Source organism: Numida meleagris, chromosome 1 (assembly GCF_002078875.1).
Source record: "Numida meleagris isolate 19003 breed g44 Domestic line chromosome 1, NumMel1.0, whole genome shotgun sequence".
Taxonomy (NCBI): Eukaryota; Metazoa; Chordata; class Aves; order Galliformes; family Numididae; genus Numida; species Numida meleagris.
The window spans coordinates 69,085,583-69,108,296 of record NC_034409.1 but is presented as its reverse complement, the minus strand read 5'-3'; the positions used below and the strand labels follow the sequence as shown (position 1 = coordinate 69,108,296).

At 45.1% G+C, this 22,714-nt stretch overlaps 1 long non-coding RNA gene across 2 annotated transcripts; it reads right to left on the bottom strand.

Moving 5' to 3' along the window:
* Positions 6,196-21,499, bottom strand: LOC110396551. Of its 2 annotated transcripts, none has more exons than XR_002437049.1 (3): positions 20,836-21,499; positions 13,562-19,982; positions 6,196-6,678 (listed from the first exon to the last, which is right to left on the bottom strand). It is a non-coding gene; the product is annotated as an uncharacterized LOC110396551 (long non-coding RNA). The 2 variants fall into 2 exon arrangements; XR_002437048.1 differs by lacking the exon at positions 6,196-6,678 and having other exon boundaries at positions 11,046-19,666; positions 19,793-19,982.

The window sequence follows — 22,714 nt, the reverse complement described above, 5'->3', positions numbered from 1 at the left end:
CCCCGGGGCCGGGCCTCCCCGACGGGGCGGGCGGCAGCGCGGGGCCAGGCCGGAGCCGATTGGGCCCGACGGCAGTCACTCAGCCGGCGGAGGCAAAGCGGGGAGGAGGGGGCGGGGGCGTCGGGGTCTCGTATCCCTCCCGCAGCCTTCGCGCCTTGGTAGCCGCTGGGCGCCCGGCCCTCAGCTAAGCGTTGGGCTCTGGCACTGCGCTGACGCTGTGCGAAACCCCCAGATGGCTCTTTGGGACGGCAGCAGGGCGGGGAGGAGGGCTGGTCACGGCCAGCTGCGCTTGGGGGTCGGTTGTCCCCAGACTGCATTATTCCCAGAGCGGCTCCTCCCGTCCCCTCCTCCGAGGGCTGCATTACGCAGAACGCTCGGTTTGATCTTTTTGTACGTGGAAAAAGTGATTTGGTTGCAGTTCGTTTCTGACTATAACTTCTTAAAAAAAGTGATTTTTTTTCTGTTCAAAACCACGTGGAAAGCAAACATGTTGGGTTCTCAGCAAAACGTGGAGCCTGCTGCTTGCTGTTCAAGCACAAGCGTGAACAGGGGAAGCTGATCCAAACACCTTTTTGTGGCAGGCTACCCACCTGTGGCATAGGGCATGGAGCTGCAGCACATCACGGATTGAGCAGGCTGCAGGAAAAGTAAGAATAAATGCAGCCGCGCGATCCCTACTCCCTGGCCTTCCCTGCTGTCCTTTAGCTCTTCTGTCTCAACACTTTGGTGGCCAACTGCACGTTTCAACCCTGCAACATCCATTTCTACAGTTGTTTTTTGCTCATTTTCTTGAGTCTTCATTGAATCCAGCAAGGCTGGCACTGCCCTGCAGCTTGCTGTTGGCTACAAGCACGAAGCTCCCTCTCCTGCTCTCCGTCCATTGCCCATCTCAGGGCTGACTGGAGCTAGACTTGCTTCATAACAAACTCCTGGAACAGCCCTCGATCTGAGTGGGAGCCCTGTGTTCAGCAGTCTTTGCTTTCTGAGTCAACTGTTCATTTCTGTTAATTCTTTTTTCATTTTCTTAATACTTTAATTCAGAAAGTGAAGATTCTTCTTACACCATCTAGCTCAGAAGGGCTTTGTTAGGACAGCGTATGAGTGAGATTCATCTGAAAGCAAACTGAGCGGACAGAGCTTTCAAATAACTATCTCAATCGAAGAAAATACCTTTGCGTTACAGAAAATACCTCTGCAAGTTAAGGCAAATCTCTGATAAGGTTTTCTGGCTTGCTCGTCTCTCATCTCCCAGAATAGTTTAGCCCGTGTTGCCCCAGGCTGGTTTGCAAGGGAAGGCCGATTTTCTCTACCTTTGTGAAAACATAGTATCTGAGTCGTCCCTCTCATGAGGGTCATGGGAGATGATGACAAAGTGGAGCATTTCCTAGCACTGCCTGAGGAGGTGGAGGGAAAGATTTTTCCCCTCTTCGCAGCAGTAACACTTACAGATCAGTAAGTGGTGTTAAGCCCAGTATTTCAAGAGCAGCTGGAGGCTTTTTGAAGGCACATCAGACACAGTCTTACACAGTCTTCTGCAGGTGGTGCTTGGAGTGTTTGGTGTATTCACAGCGCTGTACAACACAGGACCTGGGTTCACATCAGCTCCTCCACCTCCTATCATCACTCCATCTCCTCATCATGTTACAGTCATAGACTAGAATCATAGGAGCATTAAAGTTGGAAGAGACCACTAAGATCACCTAGTCCAGCCATCAGCCAATCCCACTAAACCATGTCCCTCAGCGCCACGTCTAGTGCTGCCAGCCCCTCCTTTGCATTGGCCTTAGTGACCGGGAGCTTCCCCATCGTGTTCATCTGAATTAGTGGGAAAATGACTGTTTTCTTTTGCGGTGTTATTTTTCAGCTGGATTAGGCCCCCAAGGACTGCTGGTGCAAAGCAGTGTGTGGAGCACAGAGGCAGGGCCATGCTGTCCACTCGCAGCAACTACGAGAGCAGATTAAACCTGCTGTGAAACATCAGTTAACAGCACTCTTATTAAATCCATGCTATATCTTCTCAATGTTTTTGCCTCAGCTTCATTCCTGAATGATAAACATATTGTTTAAAAGTTTTTTATGTGGTTATACTTAGCACACTCTCACAGGCATCTCTATCTCATTTTGCACAGTTTAAGTGACCCACGCTGGTTAATTGGGAGTGATTCAGTTTCCAGTTTTGCTCTCCTCTGGTTTTAAAAGCACAACTGTCATCAGCCCCATTCCTTGATATCAGTGCTGGCTCATGGGCAGAGCTCTTAACTACAACAACAGGCTGTGCACACTGAAGCCAATTCTCTTTTATTTCATGTACTTTAAAACTTCACCACCTTGTTGGGCCCCAGAAATTTTTCTTTTAGACCTAAACCACTTGCCAAAACATGACAGCTGGGAGTGCTGAGGGATCTCCTTCCACACAGGTGGTAATTTCACACCAAGGCTGCACACGTGCTTTCATTTTAGGAGAGCTTAAAAAGTGGGTTCAGCAAGCTGTTCCTCCTTTTCCCAGCCCATTGTTAACCTCAAAGCTAAGTCAAGGTGGTCTGGGGACAGGCCTCTGCCCCTGTGTCCCCTGGCACAGCAGTGTCAGCTAGGGCTGCGGTGAGCAGCCCTTTGGTGGCAGAGCAGTGCTGGCACCAGCACTCGTACAGGAGAATCACACTTCTATCAGGGTGGCTTATTTTGCTTGAGGGAGCTGGGATTTGCTTGCTCAGCAGAAGCTCAGTTTTACTGTTAGCAGCTGCATCTACCTTGGGAATGTTTGCTTTCTGAGCAGCCATTGTAGCTCTACTGTCTGAGCTGCCCTGGCTTTCAGCTACCTGAGGTACTCTGACTGTTAAACCCTTAGCTATCACAGAGCCGGCTGTCTGAGGCACAACCTTGAGCTTATGTATCACATCCTAGGATAAAGCGCTGTACAAACTGTTTCTAGCTATCAAATCAATAGTTTGACTTTCCTTCATGTGTTTAAATCCCTCTCCAATCTCTTCCTAAAAATGAGGAGGAAAGCAGAGGAGGTTCAGTGCCAAGAGCATCGACAGTGCACAGCAACCTCAGTATGAAATGCCCCAAACCTTTACCCCCAAGAACTGCCAAACTTCTGACCTCGGCTGTCCTGTTGCTGCCTCTTCCCGCAGCTCAGCTTTTGGAAATGCTGTAAGAAAGCTTCGCGCACTGCATGCACTGCTGCACTCACAGAAGGGATGCGGCCTTGGCTTGGCTCTGCTGGCCAGAAAGACATGAGGAGCTCTGGCGTTTGTCTCCAGTTTTGAGTTTAAGTCTCCCAGAAGGAAGAAGGACATTTAAGAAATGACCAATCTGCTCCTGCGCATGGGGTTGTTTAATGAGATGAGCAGTCTTGCATATTTTATATGGAAGCTTGTGCAGTTACCCTTGGAAGTGTTACCCGAAAAAGCAAGCCCAAGGTTTTTTTCAAGTGGACACAAAATCTTTCTGTAAAACTCTACATGTCCGTGAGGGTGCAAAGTAAAAGTCAGCAGGAACCTCTCCAGCCTGAACACTGAGGTGAACCTCAGAGAAGTGCCAGGCTGTATCCCAACCACAGAAATAATACTGCCAGGGAGAAGCAGGTGTTGTTCCTTTCATGGAGAGCAAGAGACAGGCAAGAGACATGCTCCTGGCATGAGAGGAAGCACTGTAGGCTCTGGTGGAGGAATACAGACACCTTCTGTGGCCACAACAGCACAGCTGCAGTTGTTCAGGTGGGCTTTGTCTTCCCGTTGTTTTGGTGGACTGCTATGACTAAAAGCAGAGAAGGAGAGACCACCATACAAAACAATATTTTACATTCTTAAATTTCTGCAGGTATACAAAACATGTTTTTCTTCCTATGGAAGTCTGCCACTCACTCATGTGGCTATAGATGTAGCATCACTGGGCTCAGTACTCTCTAGATTCAGGCCCATGCGGTTTTCACAGCTGTCTTTCTGTACCAGAAGATAGCACTTACACTTACATTCAGTAGCTGCTTCCCAGTGTACTCAATAAACATGACAGCTTGGTCCAGAGTGAGTCTGCAGTCTTTTGTGTATCCAGAGTGTTGAGCTTCAGACATAGGAAAGAAACATTCAACAACTTGGTGGTGTCTCAGTAGTCAGAGAAAGGCACATTAGGTAGTAGAGCTAACTTTTACTGCTAGGGTCTTGGTTGAATGTGCCAAGTAAGCACGTCTACACTTAAATACACACAGAGCTTGCACAATGCTCAGCCAGCAAGGCAAACACCTGAGTCCATGCAGCACGGCACAGTGTTATCAGAGAAAAGCAGGCATGGTGGACACAGCAGGACGCAGCCAACAGCGCTCACTTCTGGTGCCTATTGAAAACCCTTCAGTTTGTAGCATCTGCCTGATCTGAAGAAGCTTCACTTCTAGATACAAGCAAAACCATTTCTTGTACAGCTCACAATGTTGTTCACATCTGGCCTCACCACTACCCTGCATCTATGCCTGGCTAGTGGTGACAACAGCTTCTGTGCCTTGACCTTTAGTGCAGCTCTCACTATTCACCTCCTACTAACTCTGAACTGATGTTACTCCATTTTGCCTAGCACGGTTTGCATGTAGATATTATCATCCATCAGTTCCTCTCATAATGATGCCAGCTTCATTTTCCCTGAGTTTCCAAAGTGTTCACCAAGAACATCAGTTCCTATACTGCCCCACATGCACAAAAATTCAACCAACTGCTGGTGCTGCTGCATATAGTCTTTTTACAGTTCTGCTAAAATCAGGCTTATAGCTATACCCCAAATCCTTTTAGCGAGGCTCTTCAGCAAGTAAACCACTAGATCAGCAATAAAGTGCCTTTCTTAAGAGAGTCTGAAAATACTGCACTGTACTGCAGAGAAGTTGTTCTCCCCCTACTGCCAAGGGAGAAAAGAAGGGATAAAGAGGCAAAGGATATTTCCATGCCTGCAGTGTAACGCTGTACAGAGACCTCTGAGCAAACCTCTGCACAAGGCAGTACGTCTGCACAGCACGGAGGAGCCGAATATTTGTGCTCACACTGACCAGTCCCTGCACTCACAGCAGCCAGGATGTGGGCCAGCCCCAGCCCCGAGCAACAGATATCTCTGCCTGGCACACTGTAGACATAACTGTAGTGACTTGCTCAGGATCTGACAATGAGTCAGTGTCAAAGCCAGCCGACCAGCTGGCCTCGTGCTTTCACTGCAGAGCTGGCCTTCGAAAGAGGAAAACAAGGCAGGTTCAGACATTCCTTACATACTAGTGCCACGAGCGCCTCGGGGGAAGGCGACATATCCTGCCTCAACCAGAACAGGAACTGAGCCTGCTTCCCATTTCCTAGCAGCGTGAGGTACTTGAACCGTGGTGTTCCTGGACCAGCGACTCTGGTGGGACGTATTTTGGTGGTGACTCACAGGTGTGGGAAACTGTGACGGGCTGTGGGATTGAGTCACCCTCGACATGCAGGGTGGGAAGGGATGGCCACCACGCTGATTAATCACCCCAAGTTACTAAAATCTTCTGGTCTAGAGAAACAGGTGGTGGTAAGGGAAGTCTTAGGGACTGACAAGGATGGTGACCATGCTGTCTTTCTGCATCAGTCAACGTGACACTTGCCTCGCTCAGAGCAAAGTGACAGACAACTGAAACACAGGGATTATTTTAAAGAAAGAAGAAGGAAGCATGGAAAACACAGCTCAGGAGGTGGTGATCATCAATTTTGCTACTTTTTTTTGGTCTCTCTCTCTCTTTCCAGAGCGTTTTCACCTTAGGTGGAAGGAGAACAAAGCTTTTGTTTTTGAGAGATACTTATTCTCTAGGTTATAAAAAAACATCAAAATGATCTTTATTCTCCACATCACTTGTGAGCCCTGCCTTTTTGTATTAAGGGTAAGGAAAAGAAGAGACAAAGGGATTTTGTTTAAGTGGGGAATAAGTCATATCTGTGATATATGGCTGATTTGAAGGGTTTATAAATAGGACTTCAGAGAGCTCATTACCTTGTTTACCTAAAATGAACCATTCAAGCATTGTTCCCAAGAGAAACAATGAGGAGGAATTAAAACCATACTTCTGCATTGTCATCAAAGGGTGTGCAGGATGATCACAAAAATTTCAACAGTCTGCTGGTTAGCGGGAGAAATGGTGGCCTTCTTCCCATTACAAAAGTACCTTGCTGAAGTTATTATACAACAATTTAGATGCCAAAATGCTTTCCCAGATTTCATTTATTTGGCAATGTCTCCATTAAGGCTGGTTACATGTTTTAGCTTCCATCCCAGACAAAGCATTGGTTTTGATATTTAGAGAAACAGAGCGATGCGTTGGGATAAGGAAATTAGTAGTGAGGATTTTCACGAAAGGAAATGTTCCAAGAACAGGAGGCAGGCATGTTAATAGTACAATCAGAATATAGATGTTGAGCTATTTCATGGGAATATGTGAATGGTTGTTCAAGTTTCAGTCTGATAAGCAGTGCTGACCGAGAGGGAAAGTGAAGGCCATGCAGGGATGAACACACACGGGCAAGCACAGCAGCACAGAAGCTCTGCCAGGCCACAGCGTTGCTCCTTCTCACTGAGCTGGGCATTCTTTGTGCCTCTCAGGTCTCCTGCTGCAGCTCATTCACCGTGACAAATACAGATGGGTGGAACGGTCTTGCAGAAATGCACAGATTGGTGAACGATGAAAGGCTAAACTTGTACAAAAGAAAAGGTAAAGCAAAGAAAACAGAGCACAAGAAAGCAAAGTCTGGATAAGCCAGTGTGCATCTCAGACAAGATTAATTATACTCTCAGTCTAATCTTGCTGAAGGTGGAAGGCGTACCTCCTCTGGCAGCTTGGCTTCACGAAAATACTTGTGGCTGTTGCTCCTCATTGGCTAAACACCATTCTACGAAATGGTTTTGTGAACCCTATCAACTAATTAATGCACAGGCAGCAGAGCCAGGATTCTGCACCAGTGGCCTTGTTGTGGGGCTTTTGTCTCTGCGCCAAAAACTTCTGTCTACATCTTTAAAGAGACAGTTCTCCTTTAATTCAGGTAACGAGTGCAGAAAATCTGTTTCAGTGAGAACATCTATGTCCATTTTCTATAATAATATCTTTGGTTCCTAAAAGAACTATTGTAAAACGCTTCTCAAAGAAAGTTTCAAATTTATGTGACCAATGTTATTCTTGCTTCTTCTTAACATCTGTGCCTGATTTCTGCTAATCCTGGGTTCAGTAAGAACCACTTTAGTATTTCCAAATAACGCATCCTCCCATTCCCCCTCCTCAGACGGCTTCTTGTAAAGCTGCATACAGCACCGCTATATTTGTACATAAACCACCCTAAAATTCAACCCAAAATGTCATTAAATTCAGATATGAGGTCTTTAATTCATATACAGAACACATACAAGGAACATTAAAAGAAGCTTCCGTCCATCTTAGGCATCTGAGGAATGGTGTTTTCACATTTAAGATAGAGCACGAGACAGAAGTACCCATTATCTTTTGGCAGGTGTTCTGCAAACATAAATGTTCCCCTTAATCTCTGGAAACCAGGACTTCAGACTACATGGCACTGAAAAATCTTATTTTCTTTTAAAGTATATTCCTATGCTTTTACGTATACATATGTAAACACTTGAACGTGGCTTATTAGTAATTCAATATCCTACTTAGAGATAAGCCTATTTCAAATGAAGTGTGACATTCTTCCACAGGCTATTGAAACATTATATAATTTTAAAGATGAGTTTCATAAAATCTAAGGTGAAAACCATAAGCATTTGCTGATGAAGTTTTAAAGGAACATAAAATCTCTGAAGAGATGGAGTTACCATCTGAACATCTGGAACAAGAACTGGCTGAACTGAACCAGCTTTTGATAACAGTGATTTTTCTACACGTGCAGAAAGAATACTGGAACTGAACGTGTTGAATAATCTGAAATAAAAATATAGCAAAAAACTCAAAGCCAAGAAACTAACTAGGAACCAAAACCCCAAAATATGTGAATGGAGTAATGAAAGCACCACCTCTCCCAGTCCTCACGCTTTGAGGGACACTGCAGTCAGAAGTAATCACTTCAAGTTCACTAGCTGCAAATGATCCGCCTGAATGAGTCAGGTTTTACAAATAATACACTAAGAGGAGCTTTCCATTGTTTCTCCTGTCAACAGTATGTTGGTAACTGAGCAGTTGGTTGTAAATACTGAAGGAGAAAATGGTTTTTCATGTGTGTGAGAACAGAGTTGCGAGCTGCTGCAGCAGTGTGTGGACACCCAGCAGGCTACTTGGCAGCACTGCTCTTCCACCCTGCGTGCACACAGTGCAGATGTAAGACAGCAACTCTGCCAAGTAAATTCTCAGTTTTCTCATTCTTGCAGGGGATGGGTAAATATTTTTCTTCGTCGAAGTGGGCCTCCTTTGACAGAAAGCTGAGTTTGATGTGCCTTGCACTACGCTGGGGAGGCAGACTTCAGGCTGGCTTCTCTCTGCAGCCCACACTTATGTTTAGTTTAAGGACCCACACATGTGTAAATAAGAGTACTTGTGTTAGGAGAGAATGGCATACGTGGAATAAATATAGGCATACATAAGCTCTTAAACAATGCACTATCTGCAGCAGCCCAAACTCCTCAGACAGACAGGGCAGGGGGCACATAGCACAGCACACTACGTGCTCTTGAGCAGGTGAAAGTGTAAGTAAGTGAATGTATGGGAACTGTTGAGTCCACTGTTCAGCCTGAACCACTGATTGAGCACCTGGGGAATAGACCCGGTCAGCCCTGGGAGCACAGGGGAAGGCAATTCACCTGTGTTACTGGAAGGGGTGGAGCTTTTCCCTGCGAACCTAGATCTTTGGAGATGGGTGAGCAGCCTTCTTCCCTTCCTTTACAGCACCTTTCTATCATGCCGGTCCTTCCATCATTACACCTCTCTTGTAATGCCTTTCCCATCCTGCTGATCTCTCCAACTACTACATTTGGCAAGCCAGGCAGACCAAAATATTAAAATGGCTTTCCTTTTGAACATCTTTAAGTGGGTCAAGGGGGAGAATATTATCCCACTAGATAAAACCCTGCCAGGGCATATCCCAGGATTTCTGGGATCCCCCTTTTATGAATTAGCAGCCATGGTTGAAAAATGCAGCCCCTTGCAAGATAGTAGAAATATTTGTCAATCCCTGTCCTGTATGGCAGACTATTTCTATGGATTGAATAAAGATATCCTAATTACAAAGGAATGACAACTGGCTGCATCCACTGTAGCATGGCCACTATTAACGGCACTGAATTGTGCAGAACTTTCAAATAGTACTTTACAAAATGAGAACCAATTACTGCCTGGTTGCACTGAGAAATTCAAGCAACAGCTTGGCATATTGACAGGGGAAAAAAACAAGTTTAACTTTCCCTTCAAAACAAATACAGAATATCGCATTGGAAAATACTCAGGCCCTTGAATCAGTAGACCTGGGTAATCTAAAGGAAAAAAATTTCAAGATCGCATCTCAAAGCCCCACTTGAGGCAGATTCCTTCAAGATCCGACCTGTAGTGACGCAAAAAACAAAAAAGATACAGGATAGACCATCAGGGGTGCCCCCCGACCAATGACCCCCTGCCCAAACCCATCTCCATGTAAGCTTGCCCTTATACGGCATCTGAATTGATGGATTTGGTGCAATGATTTCAGCAGAAACCAAGGGAAAGTGTACTGGCCTGGTTACTTTGATTATGGGACATGGAGGCAGAGTGTGTTGTGGTCAGTGGACCAGAAGTTTCCAAGCTCACATCCGTTACCTTGCACCCTGCCCTTAGGCAAAGACTGTATGCCACTGTGCAACATAATGAGGAGAATCATACCCTAATGGATTGGTTGATGGCAGCAAGCTGTATCACCTGGCCTAATAAGGCCGATATCCCGATGCATGCAGGTTTATGGTCCTCCATGGAGGACCTCCAAACATATATTCGCGAGCTAGGAATGAAAGAGGCAATTTACGAGGAAGCCTTTGAAAGCCCAGATTTAGTAAAATTCTCAGCTGGAATGAGAGACCTAATTTTACAACAGGCAACTGCCCACTATTATGGCACATTAGTGTCTATATTGAACCCCCTGGTGGCCTCAGGGGCCATTGTTCAGCAGGCCGCCCAGTTGGTGGCTGATCTGGGGGAGACAGAGCGCTTAAGGGCAAGGCATAATATTAGGACAGTGGAAGGGGCTGAGGTATATCCAGTTATTAAAACTAGAAAAGCTGCCCCACTGATGCTCTGATCGGGCCCCATACAGGTGTCCCGTAAACAGATGTTTAATGACCTTATATGGGCTGGGGTGGCCTTTGCTAAAATTGATCGCTGACCTAATCGCATTTTACTTCAACTATGGAAACAACTAAGGGACGACCAAAAATTTCAAAATACCCCCAAAAGAACAGGAGTACGAATAATTGAATGAGTACCAGCAAAAACTTGGAACCTAGAGGACTTTATAGTCCCTAATAAAAGGAAGAAGCCTCCTCATAGCCTCGGGCTACGAGGCTACCCCATGTTGAGCTGACCATTTTTTGGTCCTGAAAGAACATACAACGGGTTATGGCACTGGATGACACAGGCACGGAAACATCAATTATTTATGGGGATCTGACTAAGTTTAATGGGGATAGAGTGATGATCGGTGGCTTCAGGGGACACACCATTCCAGTTACCCAGACATGGTTGAAATTGGGGGCTGGGCATCTCCTGCCCTGGGAGTATAAGGTGTCTATTGCCCCAGTCCCACAGTACATCTTGTGCATAGACATTTTATGGGGTCTGGTTCTCCCAGACAACCATAGGAGAATTCAGACTCTGACAGAGGTGTATCAGTGTCTGGGCTTTTCCCTGTGAACCTAGATCTCTGGAGATGGGTGTGCAACCTTCTTATAGAATCATAGAATCATAGAATTTGCAAGGCTGGAAAAGACCCACAAGATTATCCAGTCCAACCATCCAGCTACCACCAATAACCCCACTAAACCATGTCTCTCAACACAACATCTAAATGTTTCTTGAACATCTCCAGGGATGGTGACTCCACCACCTCCCTGGGCAGCCCATTCCAGTGCCTGATCACTCTTTCAGAAAAGTAGTATTTCCTAACATTGAGCCTGAATCTCCCCTGGCCTGAATCTTCCCTTCCTTTATAGCACCTTTCTATCATGCTGGTTCTTCCGTCAAACACCTCTTTTGTAACGCCTTTCCCATCGTGGTGATCTCTTCTGTTGCTACAGTAAATTAATGAAGTACCCCACTGGTGTGCACAGCAGCACCTGAGGGCACAGCAGTGCTGCCAGCCACCTGGGCCTTTGCAGCACCTCTGCCTGTGAAGCCTCCTCAGAGGGCTTGCTGACCAACAGGCTGGCAAAAAAGCACCAAATGAACAGAAAAAAACTTTCCACTCCAGTGACCCTGAAAATTAACATAAGGGACAGCTCAAAGCTCCTGACATTGCTTAGCCCTGAGGCGAGGCTGTGAGCTGAGCTGAGACAGGGCTGGGCAGAGGCACAACCATCCCTTGGCACCACCAGGCCAAAGCCTAAGGATGGCATCAAAATGACACCCCAGGATGTGGGGCCTGGATGGTGCCCTCAGGCATAACGTTTGGCCATGTGTGGCTGGGCCAGGGCCTGCCAGCCCACTGGAGTCAGTTCATGGACAAACCCTTGACTTGAGGCCCAGCACAGGTGATGCACCGACACTGCTGAAGAGGAGGCCCCAAGGCAGGAAGGGCATGCACAGGGCAAAAGCCTCTGATTACACCAGAGGTGCTTGTGACTGCCACTGTAGGCACCGAAATCACCCAGAAAGACACCAGAGAAGGTTTCAGGAGTGCCACTTTCCCTGCAGAGCCCTAGGCTCAGGTACTGCCGTGTTGGCCATCATCCAGCCTCTTTTCTTCACCCCCCTGCTAGTGCTTCCATTGTCCCTCCCAGCAGGGACCTGTACATCTGCTGAGGCTGGCCCTGAGCTGAATGGTGCTGAGCAACAGTTCAGTCAGTGGATGTTTTGGGGCCCAACTTCTATCCAAGCTCTACTGCACGCAGCTGCCTAGGGCTTTGCCTCACCTGGCTCACAGTGGCTGGCCCCAGCCAACCTTGCTGCCACATTATTGGTAAGGCCGAGAAAAAAGAGCAACTTGAGCAAGGTTTTAGTCAAGGTCAGAGATGTGCAGAAGAAGCAAGCATCTCTTCTTTACAGTCCTCCAGCCCAGCGCCATTTATCCTCCCCATTGTGAGCTGGAAGGGCAGCACTTGGCATTTATTAAGGAGCTGCTGGGAACATACTAATTGCAAGGAAGTCATGGCCGATTTTATCTAACAGTGCAGGAGGCCCACATCCCCACTCTGACGACAGGAGATCATCGGAGCATTTTGGTAAGGCCAAACAAAATCTGTTCTGCATTTCTTATTATAAAGTATAATGGAAAAAAAAAGGACTTAAAAATCATAGGGCTTTCATGTCCTCCGTCATCATTTAGCCCACAGGACCCCTACTGCCTACAGTGATCAGTACGAGCTGTCAGCTATCAAAGCCGCATTATGTATGTGGTGGTATTTTTAAATTAAATATATCTTATTTTACATAGGAGAATATTAAGGCAAGCTGTACTCCTGCTTTTCATAAAAATTATGCAGCTGATTGCTCCCGCATTAACTAGGAGACAAACATCAAAGGCATCTGGGGAGACTGACATAGACCCCCGTGACTTCAACCAAGATGAGTTTAGGCAGCTGCAAAAATTTTGTCTCATCCAACCCGTAGCGTAGCAGTGGCATTTCCAAACTGGGTGCTGGGAGTAAATTCCCATTCTGCTCTGAGCTCGTGCCCCTCCTGTGCCCTGAGTTTCAAGATTTGTTTAAGTGAGAATTTGCTTTAGGTGGGGAAGCAGCTAGCCCAAGCTAGACAAAGCACATCTGCCAGTGCCTTTTGGAATTTCACAGGTGGGAATAATCTCTGTTTATGATGACTTCAGCTTCTGGCATCAATAAAATATTACCGTGAAAATGATTGGAGGAAACTCCACCACCTGTAGCCGCATGGGAGCACGAGGAGAGGAGATAGCCTGGCAGGAAATGAATAGGGAGAACAAGGCTTAGGGCACTTCCAGAGCAGGAGATGTGCTTACATGCATCTCTGAGGAATGTGCACCATTCCTCCAACAGATGCTGTGCGAAGTGTTTTCCTATGCACATCATCATCCCTCACAGAGCCTGGGCCAGTGTGCTGCACTCTTCCATCAGGGCAGCGTGAAGGGAAGGACCTGAGGTGAGGATGGTGTCGTTTTGAACACAAACCAGAAATAAATCCTTACCAAGAAGAGGTGTTTGGGGACATGAAACAGTAGAGGCAGGACACTTAGCTAACAGCACCTGGAGCAGCAATCTCTTCCAGCAGATCAAGATGTACAGGAGAAACCTGTCAATTTCACACCAGCTAATCTGACGATGCAGAACACCGGGGAATGTGGTGAGCTGCTAAGTGAGGAAAGCAGTTTCGCCGGTGACATGGAGACCACCAAACCTTCCAGCTGTCTAAATCACTGACCTGTGGGTTTTGGAGTCCCAGGTGACCAGATTGTGCAGCTGATTCTCTAGGAATGAAACGCCTACCACAGCCTGATAGTTTGCCACGGCTGCAAAGTCTGTGGGGAGAAGTGTAGTTGAGCGCTCTATTATTTGGTAGGAAAGGGACAGCAGATTTCACTCAGGCACACTCTAAACCCTCTGCCTCCACCATTCTGACCTATTTGCAAAATGCCAAGTTAAGCAATGGCAATCTGCAGTCATTTTTTCCTTGTCTTTATCCTCCATCCTTTGCTGTAACCTGTCATAGATATTCACTTTCTGTTTAAAACTACATAAGCATCTTGTGGAGGCAAGAACAGGACACCACAGAGCTGTGTCGTGGTATCTTTCTAAGGTACATCCTCTGATGGAGCAGGAGGAGCAAGCACATCTGTCTGACAGCTGAAATTTGCCTCCACATTATGTTCAGTGAGGGCTGGTATCATTTATTTGTTGGTGCCCTGCAGCTCTTCTGCCTATCTGCTTGAATGCTCCCACTTCATGAAAAAAGCCCCTCCAGCTTCTTAGACAAGCTCTGTAGCTTGCAGGGGTGGGGGAAATGTCAAAACAGCACAGAATGACATTTAAAGCAAGCATTAGCAGCCAAAGCAGGCAGATCTGGAGAGGATGTTTCTGAACTTAAGCTAGCATAAACTTTGTTTGGGATGACTTGTTTTGCTGCACATGCACTCATTGGGCACTTACCTGGCTCTGTGTGTTTACTTGTCCATTAAATCACAGATGTACATGCTGATACATCAGGGCTGATGCTGAGGAAGATGGTGTCACTGCAGTGATTGCATGTGGCCATGCTGATGTATGCGACCTGGGGATCAGGCTCAGCGTATGGTTAGCTTTTAGATCATCTTAGATGCCCCTCACGACAAGGAATTTTTAATGAACAATAAATACACTGTGGTGTTTTTTTTTTTTTTTCCCAGCTCTGACTCATGTAATTCATTTAACATAACGTTCACATGATGAAGGAAACTATCTGCTTTCCTTGGATCATCCCAGTGATGTTTCAAAAGAAAGGTACAGCTTCTAAGCTTAGAATAGCAGACAAGGAGTCCGGAAGGCAGAAAATTCAGCATCCGCTCGTATAAAGCATCATTTCTGGGATGACTCAAAAAGGAGCAATTTTCTTTTGTTTCCAACTCATGTCAGAAAGAGCCATATAGAACAAAGGAAATGAGCTGTAGCAAGAGAAGGAAGCCTGTGGTAAGCAAGCTCCCACACATCCACTCGTGGTGTAAATAATCTGGATTTTGTCAGACGGCAAACTACGGTGTATTTTCTCATCTAACATAAGACAACATCTCAGCACATCATGCTGTGCACAGTGCCCCCCAAACGGTGTGGCAAGGCACCACTGGCAAGTAAGCTGGGCTGGCTATGCCCGTGTGTGGGCACAGGGATGGCCCTGGCCATGGGAAGCGTGTAATCGGGCAGGAGTTTCCTGACTTATTTGGTCTGGCCGATATTTATCGTAAGGCCAAGACAAAGTTTGAAAACTTTCTGGTGAAACAGTAGATGGAACAACCTGACCCTCAAGAGGCATTTATTTTGGGATGCTCACCCCTTGCTGAGAGATGCTGCTACACGGGGAGAAGGAGGCACTTTTGATAAGGTGAGCAGTGGCAAGCCCTCCTCTTCACAGCACACTGATTTTTGACCAGAAGAGAGGACCGTACTGGGGGGCTGCTCTGTGCCATAACCAACCTTTCGGAAAGTCAGAAAGAACAAAGAACATATCTAATTTAAAAGAAAAAAGATGGGAAGCAGTGGAAGAGGCTCTGAGAAGGAGCAGATGTTGGTTTCAGGTCCTGCTGCACCTCCTTTTCTGAAGCTGGAGCTGCACTTGAATCAGAGCAGTTCCTTGTGAATTCCCTGCCTGTGTTACTCACACAAGACAGAGAAGCAAATGAGTGAATTCTGCCATAGCTGCTCCCATGTGCTTTCTAGTAATTGGGACCAGCGTTTTGAAGAATTTCAGAGAAACCAAAACACTCCCTTCTGGCTTGATGTGAGTGCTGTCTTTGTCTTTTGCATACATGGGGTGACTTTCAGCGACGGCACTGCTCAGCTCAGTAACTGGCTGTGTGCATCTCCGATGGATCTGAGAGACCTCTGTAGCCTTCATTAATGTGCAGGAGTAGTGAATCCCCAGCTGTCATTGGCACTGTGCTACACTGCAGAATTACATCTTCTGTGCATCATTACTCGGGACTGAGCACGCAGCTATATAGAAGGCAGCTGGGTAGACTATTGTGAGACAGGAAATACTATAGATAGCAGCACTGCACTATGCTCGCTTTTAGCACAATGCACATCTTCACTTGCCATTTTCTCCAAAACCTTAAAAACATCAAGTCACAGTTAGGCTTACTCTCAATCTGACAAGATTTAAATATAAACAGCAATTGCTGTAAGAGAAGCGTATGGCTAATGTGCGCACAAGTTCGTATTTTCTTCAGACAGTCACGGACCAACTCCATATGCTTACTTCCTAGTCAACAGCTGTGTCCCGGCTATTGATTATACTTTAATTAATCAAGCTGAAAAACTGTATTTCTGCTTGCAAGTGCAGTTTCTGATGTGCAGCTCAGGTTTCGTTCATTATGCTTATTCTGCTATAGTTATAGAAGAGTTACTAAGAAAATCATTAGGAAGGGAGATTTAGATTAAATGTCAGGAGGAAATTCTTCACTCAGAGGGCAGAGAGGCACAGGCTGCCCAGAGGACCTGTGAATGTCCCATCCCTGGAGGTGTTCAGGGCCAGGTTGGATGGGGCTCTGGGCAGCCTGAGCTAGTGGGTGGCAGCCCTGCCCATGGCAGAGGGTTGGAACTGGGTGGGTTTTAAGGTCCCTTCCAACCCAAGCCATTCTGTGATTCTGTGCTTGCATGATTACTTTAAGGCTGCAGTGTTCCTCAGCAGGTAACAAGAACCAGCAGCTTCAGCTTGAAGTCCAGCCACTCCAGTGTTATCTAACATTCATTTTCATGGCTTTAACACATGATATAACACGTGGTATAACACACTCATTAGCAAATTGGCAAGTACTTTCCATCCCATCCTATTCCTGGCTATGAAATCAATTTCTTTACATTGGTATGGCATTAGCCATCTACTCTATACATGGTTCATAAGTGTAGCCTCTAGCTTGAAAATAATTACATTTTTGGCAATTATTAACTCTCCATATGTGCTGCTTCCCCTGGAAAACCAGTAGAGTATCACAAACATCTAGTGCCCCTTTTCTTTTTGCACTTTATGGTTCCTTATACCATAACAGTCAAGCAATTACTCTCCAAAAAAGGCCTTTGAAATGCGGAGTACTTTGAGCCTTGATGTCACTGGTAGCAGCGAATTCCAAAGGTCACACAGGCTGCCTGCAGCAAAGCAGCAGAAGTCAACGCAGCTATCCCAGGCAATGGCTAGGTGTTTAAAATGGATGTTTGCTGAATTCAGTATCCTTCTATGTGCAATGTCAGGTAGGATAAAAATAGAGCGATGGGAGTGCTCTCTGCTATTTTCCTTCTTTTTCATGGGTTTACAAAAACTTCTGCATCAGTGCACATCTTTGAATACATTCACTACCGTTTCTAAAGGAGCCCGCTCTAGGTCTTGTGAGGCTGAGGACAAAGAAGTGAGGCCAAATGAAGTTCTAGACACTGATGGTAAAGTGCTGGAGTCCATCCACCTGACCAACCCCTGCCAAGAAACAAAGCCACTGCACGCAGGATATGCCCCACTGACCTTCTTTACCAAAAGCACAGGATATTGTGAGCAGTACAGTTTCTTGTGGCTGACGGTCTCAGCCTTATTAAGCCACTGAAAATAGCAAACAGGTTCTTGCCTTTGGCTCTAGATTCTGACTGGCTTTGAAATAAGAATCAGAGGAAACATGGTCCCAACAGTTTCCCTAGTTTCTTTCATCTCAGCCCAGCATCTTCTGTTCCCTGCTTGCCATTATAAACCCCCCTTCCACCTGGAGGCTGGTCTAAGCATTACAAACATCTTCTCACATCTGCACATCACCCTTTGACAACAAACTGCAAGCTTTCTAAATTTGTGAGAACCATAACTAGTGAGTAGTGCCACCCAGTATCTGAGGTATAAATACATCCTACAAAACAAGCACAATCACAACAGGTGCTACAACATAACCTGGGTCTGCAAGCTCGGTGAAGCAACCAAGGAAACCAGGGGTGAACTTGATGCATCCTCCCTGGGTGAGGAAATATCTCTGCCTCCAAATTGAGGCATACTGGGAAACAGCACAGAGGGAAACAATCTGTGGGCTAGCTTTTAGCGTGGCCTCAGGACAAAGTCATTTGATGTCCAAAGCCAAGTTTCTACTTCTGTAAAAACTAAGAGCAAGCATGTCCAACCCACAGCTTGGCACAGCTCGTAGTGTGGCTGCCCCCTTCCCATCATGGTGGCATCTCTGCCACACTGAGTGGCTCAGCCTGGCCCTGGGACATGGGGAGGCACAGTGCACTGTTAAGTATGTCCTCATGCCTATAGCGTGCGCTCAGTCACATCAAAACATATCATGTCAGAATATCTGGTATAGATACTGACTGCACCCCAGCAATAGTTGGTGAAAAGAGGAACTTATAAAATTAACAGAAGACAGTGCAATTGCCAATGGCAACTCATGTTTGATGAAATATCGCTGCATTGTACATCAAGAAAATTTATGTGAGAAAGCCTTAAAAATGGATAACATCATGCAAATAACGTCATGCGAAAAATTGGACAGGTACACTCTGCTGGGTAAAGAACTGGCTGGAGGGCCAGGCCCAGAGAGTGGTGGTGCACGCAATTAAATCCAGCTGGCAACCGGTCACAAGCGGTGTTCCCCAGGGATCAGTACTGGGGCCTGTCTTGTTTAATATCTTCATTGATGACCTGGATGAGAGCACTGGGACCCCGTAAGTTCCCAGATGACGCTGATCTGGGAGGAGGTGTCGATCTGCCTGAGGGTACAAAGGCCCTTCAGAGGGATCCAGACAGGCTGGATAGCTGGCCAATGGGATGAAGTCCAACAAGACCAAGTGCTGGGTGCTGCACTTCGATCACAACAAACCCAGGGAACGCTACAGACTGTACAGACGAAAAGGACCTGGGAGTCAGCCTCTCCTCCCTAGTAACTAGCAATAGGATGAGAGGGAATGGCCTCAAGTTGTGCCAGGGGAGGTTCTGGTTGGATATTAGGAAAAATTTCTTCTCCAAAAGAGTGGTCAAGCACTGGATCTGGTTGCCCAGTGAAGTGGTAGAGCAACCATCCCTGGAAGCGTTCAAGAAACATTCAGATGTTGTATTAATGAATATGGTTTAGTGGGGAACATTGGTGATAGGTGCACAGTTAGACTAGATGACCTTAGAGCTCTTTTCCAATCTTAATGATTCTATGATAAATTGACAAAGCTGTGAATTTCATAAAGTCCAAGGGATTGAATCATTGTTAATTCCAGCAGTTCCTTAGAAGTATGGATACTGATTACGTGGACATAATTTACTTTTTTGAAGCCAGAAGCCAATGGCTAAATTGGAGTAAAATGCTAAAAAGGTTTTATGATTTGCAAAATGAAATCAAGTCATTTATGGAATCCAAAGGAATATTTGTGCCAGTTATTCCAATATTTTGATTGTACCAAATCAAAACCCAGAGAATGAGATTTTGCAGCTTCAGTCAGTCTCACCCCAGGTTTCTCATCATAAAGACCTGGTAAAAACCTACTTGAACCCTCATCCTTCAGGAGGAAGATGAGGTGATGGGGTTACCTCCGCTGCCACATGCTGTGAGGTTGGGGGTAACACAAAGCTGAAATATGAGAAGTTCAGCCTTGTTGAGTATGTCTCTGTTTTAATTTGCACTTTATATCAAGATCGCTGTCTACAGAAAAACATGTGTATGTGCAAGGGACTGAAGAGCACCTGTTTCTGAAGAATCACAAGAGGGATAGGCCTCCACTTGCCATTCACGTACAGCTGGAGGTGGCACCCTGCTCCATCACATGCTTTCAAATCATAATACAAGCAGGGAACCAAACTCGCTCCTCTTTGGCAGGAAGGCTGAAGAAGCATAAGCAGAGAAGGTGATGCAAACCCCAACTCAGAATTATTCTTCATTTTCATGACAATTTAGGGGTATGTATTGATCTCATCTACTTAAAAAAAAAGAGCAATGTCAGCACTCACTGGTCAGCCTTCACCTCAAGCTTGATTATGAGTCCTGCGGTCATCTCAGGAAACTCCCATTTGTAACAGTGAAGCAGAGAATTGTGCTCCCTTCTCTATTCCCGTTTTAGCCTTGTGGATCTTTCCTCTCTTCTAGAGGCATGAGTTGCAACAGGCAGGACTGGAAAATGTTTTCATTTCCATTTATAGGCTGTAGGAGAGAAAGTTAATTTAATTGCTAAAAATACACAGCAGTAACAACTAGAACATTGAGAACTAAGAGGCAAAACTAAAAAGTCTCAAAGTGGGATTCTGAGTATACAAAAGGGAAGTCACATCTGCCTGGTAAAGTTTGCAGCTATTAATGTATGGCTTTGCTTAAGCTAAATGATGGCTGAATTCATGTTTGTCCTGGTTTTGCTCTCCTGCCAAGTTTCCTATTTCCATACTGCTCAGCCAATCATTACTGTTTGCATTTGCTCTGAAGTTTCAGCAAATGCTTTCTGAGCTAGTGTTGTCTCAGATGCAGAAAGAACCTGGCAATTTGTCAGAGTTTACTGAAACATGGTCTCAAGAAAATGCTATTAATACCTTTTCTAATGTTAATGAATGTAAGCATTTCTTTAAGACAAATTTAACGAAAATTTAACTAATACTCTCGCACTGAAAATCTAGTAAGGTTTAAAGCTGAGGTGCAGATCACTTCTGTCACTTTTAAATACTATTTTACAAATATCTTAATGCAATTTTGATGCTGTCAGCCTTTGCTAAAACATCAATTTAAAATTTTTTTTTCCTGTGACTTTACCTGTTTTGTTTTGTTTTTCTATTTTTTCCTCTTTTGTGTGTGTGTGTGTGCATTTTTTTTTTTTCTTTTTACTCCACTTCTAGCACAGAATTACTGTGCTGGCATGAAACTGCTACAACTTTCACTCAACCACCAACCAAAGAGGCAATTTAATCTGTGGAGTTTAATTCTACCTTACATGTTCCAAAGTGCAAACAGTTATTTAAACACATGGCTAATTCAGAACAGAGCTAGCCCTGTGAAGAAAGCTACTTACATCAAAATGCATGCAAGATGAAGCTTCTAGGCAAGGTTTAGACTCTACTGAGTAGTGGTGTGCGGCAGTGCCCAGGCTGGCCCTGGAGCAAGGTAGAAGAAGACAAGTCAATGTTCTCAGTCCTGCGAGCTCCACTATCTTCATGATTAGATGACTTCCAGGATTCACTTTGCACAGTACTGTACTGCACCATATACAAAGCAGCCTACTCAGCATCAGCACTGCAATCTCTCAAGACAGCACAGCACTATCACACAATGGGCAGTACTGTTAAAGCAGGGATCTTTCTGCAGGAAATTATTAAACCTTCAAAACTAAAAGCCAACAAACTCCCAACAGCAACAAGACCCACTATTTTTTCCACACACTGCAGCTATTTTTAAAGCACTTGCACAAAAATAGGGGTTACGCTTATCCTAGCTGAAAAATCAAACACACAGTCAATTTTAGGCTACTGCCTCAAACTTAAAGCTCATAAAATGAACCACTCATTATTTACAACAGCTGAGCAGCTACCAAGGGCTGCAGTTTTTCAGCTGATGGTTAAGTTCAACCGTTGTGAGATCATGAGGGAGTGATGATAATAAACGTGATTAAGACTGTTCAACAATTTGTGCCTGAGCTTTTAAAAACCTTTTACATTAATTTGAAAATGGACAGTGGGCGTCAGCATATTTTAACTAGATTTTGACCTGAACTTGCAGCAAGATGCTGAAATGCAATTTAAAAACTATTCATAAAAAGACACACAACCCCAAGAGTGCAGAAACATATTGCATCCTTTGCAAAAATATCGAAGAACCTTTTTGCTATTAACTAAGTTATGTGAAATGTGAGCTTATTTTGTTATTTTGACATAAATATTCTACTTGCCTTTAGAAAGAACTTGTTCTCCAGGTAACTGTGGCACTAACCTTGAGTGCATGACACGTGCATTACTGCATACTTTTCCCTTCTTAGCTATGACCAACTGCACAAGGCTTCATTCTATCAACTCCTGAAATACAGCAACATTTACAAAGTTTGTTCTCATTAAAAGATAGACTGCAATATCTACAAGTGACAAAGTTCTGCTATGATGATCTCATCTGCAGCATATATAAATAGATATATACATATTTAATTCATATCTCTTGTAAATACCTACTTATACATATAAGGTCCATACATCTATCCAACATTAACTGCAGCAAAATAATAATAATAATAAAAATACTGCCTGGCTGTAGAGAGGATTTAGGCCCAGCCAATTCTTCTACTTGGAACTTCAATTTTAACAGTCACACTGCAATTACTCTTAATATTGATCCTGGTCACGCTGAAGCCAGGGGCAAAGAAACTCAACTGATTGTTGCGGAGTCAAGTTTGCACTCAGATGTTGCTAGTATAAATCAATGGTAATGTTGAAGTCCACTTGGGACATAGTAAAAATCCTACAAGCTTGTGTCTCCGTTCTCAGTGAAACTCAACTTTCAGAAGAAACGAAGTCACAAAGAACAAATAACTGCCTGCTCATTTCAGCTCTTGAGAGGGTTGTAGGAAGTCTCACAGGTTGTTTCACTGCAAGGAACAGCTTTACCACCCAAAGGCATACACAAGATTGCACCATATTTCACTGAATTATGGACAGAAGTGCCCACAAATTTCCACGCATAGCAGTGACCAAATTAGAAATAGCTGTTAATATCTGATCACTTAGGAGGAAAACACAAACCCATCATCCCCTACATGCCCAATTCCTGCAGCAGTGACCAGTTACTTCATGGCACACAAGCAGACTGAGCAAGCACTACCAGAACAGGTGAGTTCTGTGGTGATGAAAAACTCCCCGCCATGAAAATCCCATTACTGGGTGATTTCAGAGACTGGATGTTCCATC